The 5,489-nt window shown below is 43.2% G+C and overlaps 1 protein-coding gene across 1 annotated transcript in view; it reads right to left on the reverse strand.

Moving 5' to 3' along the window:
- The window catches only part of MED12L (mediator complex subunit 12L), a 128,841-nt gene that overhangs the window by 68,509 nt on the left and 54,843 nt on the right, over positions 1 to 5,489 (reverse strand). The gene's annotated exons all lie outside the window — the stretch shown is intronic.

Consider the following 5,489-nt stretch of genomic DNA (forward strand, 5'->3'; position numbering starts at 1 on the left):
TTCTCTTTCAGCACACCTAACATCTGTTTCAAACATCAAAAGCTTAAATCCACACAGAGATCAGGTTTACTTGGACTAGGTGTGGGGTTGTGTTGGGTGGTTGGGGTTTTATGGGCAACAGAAGCTAACGACGCCTCAACTCAAAAAGCAACCTGGAGCACCAGGGGGCTCCAGCCAAGATGGACAAGCTCTGGCCTCAGAGCAGGATCTAACAAAACAAGTCAGCAGTTACCTGATTCGAACACAACCCTAGTTTAAGTCTCTTCTCAAAAAGAAAAACAAACAAAAACACAAACAAACAAACAAAAAATAAGAGAAATACAAAGACAGTTAAAATGGCTTTTAATTCCCATTTATTTCATTCTAATTGAGGAAACGAGAAAATGTCCCTTGACAGACTCCCATGTGACAGGACTGAGCAATCAACATCAAGCTGAAAATTCAGTTTCCCTGCACCTTCTGTGCTTGCTTAATACTACAGGAATAAGACTGAAAGCATTAGGAATCTTTCATTCAAAACCATTTATAACTTTGGTTGTGATAAGCAGTTGAAATTCAATTTTGGAGAGCAGTTCAGGCAACACCTTTGGGGTATTATTTTATACTGTGGTACACGCAATGAATGTAGAGGAAATATTGAAGAAGAGCGTCCAAAATTAAGGCAAGAAGAAAGGAATAATAAAAGAACGACACGGCAGATGCTGCATGAGAAACTGTTGAATAACGACTACGTTAGTTGAAAGAAATCAAGTCCCATCCTGGAGAGTTCCCACCAGAGCTAATACTGACTGGGATACCTCAAGTCATTTCAGTGAGGCATCACACCACAGGAGCAGTCAACAGCACTCCAGATATGTTTATAATGAGGGCAGAAGAAACCAAAATCACTTGTGCAAACGTTCTCGAGTTAGCTGGTGGTGCAGGGCAGGCTGCTGAGCTGGCCAGGGCATTCACACCAACAGCACAATCAGAGCCACAACAGGGCTGGAGGCTTCTCTGGCACCTCCTCCAGCCTGGGATTTGGTGTGGGCACCTCTCAGGCTAACACACAGGCAGAAAGACAAGTTCCCTTCCTTTGATAGCTGCACACTGCAAAGGAGGCCACCTCCCACCGAACGGCACTGGCCCCAGGTGCCTCTTGTGCTCCCTGGGGTGTCAGAGCTGCTCGGCCAGGGGACACGAGGACAGGGTGAGCACAGGCTCCCCAGGGATGAACTTCTCAGGGGCTGGGAGAGGGACCTATAGAGGCACAGGCAACCATCCCTAGGAGCATGAATCCCATCATCTTCAGCCAGCAGAGATCACTCTGAATTCAGAGTGGCTCAAGAACTGCCCCAGCACCTCCTCCCTAATGGAAGAAACCAGCAGGGAGGATGAATTTGGCCACTCAAGGCCACAAGGACGTGCTTGTATTTAATCCTGTAAAAGGAACAATGTTTACGTGAATCGTTTTGTCCTGTACTTCACCGGGGATTCTATCTGATTTGTTTACAGAGTAAAAGCTGCTCTTATGAAAAATAAACTGCTAACTTAAAAAATTTAGACTGTAAGGAGATGACAACTGTTTTGAGCAGTTAAATTTTAAACAAGTCTCGCACAATGTAGTGCAACTGCACAAACAGAAGATGGCAACAGTCCATCATCAAGTGCTTTATTCATATAAGGACTTTCCTTCTAACACAGAAAAACTGGTTTGAAAAGCAAATCCTGACAATGCAGCATTCGAGTAACAAGATAAAATTCTGCACGAGAACACTTTTGATGAAGTTTTCTACTAAAACAAGAGTTGGTTTTTCTCTTTTTAAACACTGGTAGTTTAGATTTAGATTCTGTTTTATGCGTAATAAAAAAACTGAAATCTGATAACCTTTGAGTCATATATTTTGATTAATAAAAGTATTACAAAACAACTTACATTGTTCAGGGAAGATCACTTGTGAGCAAGAAGACAGGATATTCTGGATATTTATCTACTTTTAATGAAATATTTTAAATGGCCAAAACACCACAGAATGAACCCTGTTTTCCAATCAGCTCTGTAGAAAACTGTTCCCACCCAACCTCAAAGTCTAGCTCTGGGACCAAATTTGCCATTTTGTACTCTTAGAGGTCTAGGGACTTTTAAAAGCGCATGAAGAGAATCATTTCGGAGACTAGGTTGCACAGTTTAAACTCTTGTAAGCACCAAATTACATGGAGCAGCATACTGGGCTGGTTTTGAGAAATGGTAATATTTAGGACTGCAAGATCAGCTATGTACACAGATATTAATAACCAACAACTCTCTTATTTGGTCTTATATGGTTAAAGAAAGCCAAGAACGAGTGCATCTGGTCTCCCTTTTATGACTCAAGTAACAGTAAATCACAGAAGGGTTTACAGCTTGTTAAGCGGTACTAGATAATCCCATGTTAAATCCACACGCATCCACACCACCCTGGTCTCTGCTTTGCAGTCGTGCCCAGTTTCCACACCCTCACAGCACCCATCTGGCTACAGAATAAGTGGGTATAAACTGCTTGTCTTTTCCACGGAAGGAGATTGCTGCCAGGCCAGCCAGGACGAGTCTCTGCTCTGAAATCTGACAACTTGGCTGCATACAACATTTCCCTGTCAAATCACCCCCAAAATAAGTTTACTTTCTCTTGACAGGATATATCTGTGACAATCCATTACCACCGGTTTATGCACGCAGCTACATATACAACAGCTCTTTGAAGATGCTGTTTGTGAAATATTTTCCCAGGGCTAAAAATTAATTATAGAAGGATATCCTAGTCCTCAAATACCAGATAACTATTTAATGTGTCCGGACAAGAGGCAACAGGCACAAAATGGAGCATGGGAAGTTCCACCTGAACATAAGGAAATATTTCTTTCCTGTGAGGATGACGGAGCACTGGAACAGCTGCCCAGGGAGGGTGTGGAGTCTCCTTCTCAGGAATGATCCAAACCCTCCTGGATGTTCAACTGCTGGAAGTGACTGCGTTAGCAGGAGGTTGGATGGGATGAGCTCCGGAGGGCCCTTCCAAGTCCCACCACTCTGGGATTCTGTGATTACACCCTTTACTTCAAAGGTTTCTCTAGCGATAACCTTTACTGTGGTTTTCCACCAGTGCAGCTTTCTACACATCTTAAAAAAGGAAACTAATACCTCAAAAGTTTTAAACATGTATCCTTGTCCTGACGCACGCCGGAATCTCATTAATTAAGCAATCGCAGTTGCATAATAGTGCAACCATGACTGGGCTTGTTCAAATGTGCGTCAGCCCCATTCCTCAGCTCTCCCAATTGGACCCTGTGCCACCCTGGGAGCCAAATGTTTGCACCGTAAGCACAGGAGTGCCCTCTGAATGCAGCTAAAATCCTGATAAATACGTTTCAGCCAGATCCTTGTAAGGCCTCAGACAGCTCTTCAACAGTGACGCACGGACAGCCACCATCCGCAAAACAAAACAAGGCAGAAAGGGTTTGATGGAAGCGTTGTTAGGGTAAAACCCAAAATCTTGAAGTCCTGCAATAGTTTTGTAATTAGTGTGGATTATTCTATAAAAATATTTATCTTTTTCATCCCGCTTCTACCAATTCACAGAGCTTGGCCACAGATATAACACAATCTATGCACTTTCACACTTAGTAGGGTTGGAAGCATCAACTGCTTCATTAGAAGGTTCTGAAAAGGGGTCACAGACCTATAAGAAGATTAGTAGTCAGAGAGAGATCATCTATACAAAATCAAAGAACCACAGAATAGTTTGGTTGGAAAAGATGTTTGAGATCGAGTCCAACTATGCCTGTCTAAACCAAATCCCTGAGCACCTCATCTACCCGTCTTTGAAACGCCTCCAGGGATGAGGACTCCACCTCCCTTCACAGCCTCTGCCAGGGCCCGAGAACCTTTTTGGTAAAGGCATTTTTCCTGATGTCTAATCTGAACCTGCCTAGTACAACTTAAGGCCATTCCCTCTCATCGTATCGTCTGTTACACAGAAGAAGAGACCAAAACCCATCTCACTACATCCTCTCCTAAGGCAGCTGTAGACAGGGATGAGGTCTCCCCTCATCCTCCTTTTCTCCAGGCTAAACAGCCCCAAATCCTTCAGCTGCCTCATAACCCTTGTTCAGCCCCTTCCCCAGCTTCATTGTCCGTCTCTGGATGCATTCCAGCCCCTCAATGTCCTTCTTGTAGCCCAAAACTGATGGCTCGGTGACATAATCCTTCATTTTGTAAAAAAACAAGTCTGAATCCATCAGCTCCACTCCTATTAAAAAAGGCTTCAAGCTGCCACTCTGTCAGCAGACACGCGAAGAACCACATACTGCCACCATCCCTTTCAATCAATCAGATGTGCTCCAATACAACATCAATCCTCTTCCATCTCTGTCGACAAATCTGTATGCTCTGGTTCTGATACAAAGTCCATCAGCAGAACCATAAAGAAGGTTTCCTTTTCATAGGCACGGAGCTCAAAAAAAAAAGTTCAAATGATTTTCTTATAATAAAACAACAGCCAGACCAGGAGAAGGGAATTCTGGATTTTGAGTGAAGGAAGAGACTTGTACAGCTAAAGGTAAAACACATTATCAGTTTGTTCTTAAGTCACCAAAGGTATACGATACACAACTGGGTCTTCTGGCAATCACGCTCGCTACTTGCTTTCTAACCCTTTGGAAATAGCAGCCATATCTTTACATCCTGAAATATTAAGTTTGCTGGCATTTTAGAATAATATCCGTGTTTGCATAACAAAGTGACCCTTCAGTTTGCCCGGCTGTGGAGAGTCATTCCAATGGGGTGAAACTGTACACAGAGCCGAGATATCCTACCCACGCTTTAAGCTCTTAATCCTCTACCCCAGACAACCGCTTACTTCTCTCAGAAGCATGCAAAAAATTGCTGCAACATTTAATCCATCACAGAACGGCAGCTTACACTTGAAAACATTGCATTTCTCATTCTTTTGGGACTTTAGACACTAAAGGAGAGATGCACACTTCAGTCTTTTCCTGGAGGCAGCATCGAGACTGACATACTTAGTTCTAGTTTAACAATCCTAAACAAGGCTTAACTGAGAATGATGTTTCAAATCAAAGAGTACAGACATGCCACTATGCAATCCTACAGTGACATGATCTCAAAATAAAAGTCACCCTTGGATTCCATCACCTTTCAGCATATAACTATTTTTAAATAACTTCATACTGATTGCTAAGGAGCTTGAACTTTCTGCTGCATCACAAGACCTACACAACTTTTCAGAGAGGACCCACGCAACATCCACCTATTTTAGGACTTCAGCTCATGTTTGAGATGACTTTGCCTGCCTAGAATTTACTTCCTTTTCCAATATGCAATGGCTACTCGTGATCTCCAGAGAGGAAGACAAATAACACTTCACTTCTGGTGCCTAGGCAAGTGGCGTTCTGCTTCCGTTGCTCAAAACTCTGCAGCATCAGTGCTGTCTACAGCTCCTCTGCCAAAGAGCCGA

Source organism: Phaenicophaeus curvirostris, chromosome 10, assembly GCF_032191515.1.
Source record: "Phaenicophaeus curvirostris isolate KB17595 chromosome 10, BPBGC_Pcur_1.0, whole genome shotgun sequence".
NCBI classification, from domain to species: domain Eukaryota; kingdom Metazoa; phylum Chordata; class Aves; order Cuculiformes; family Cuculidae; genus Phaenicophaeus; species Phaenicophaeus curvirostris.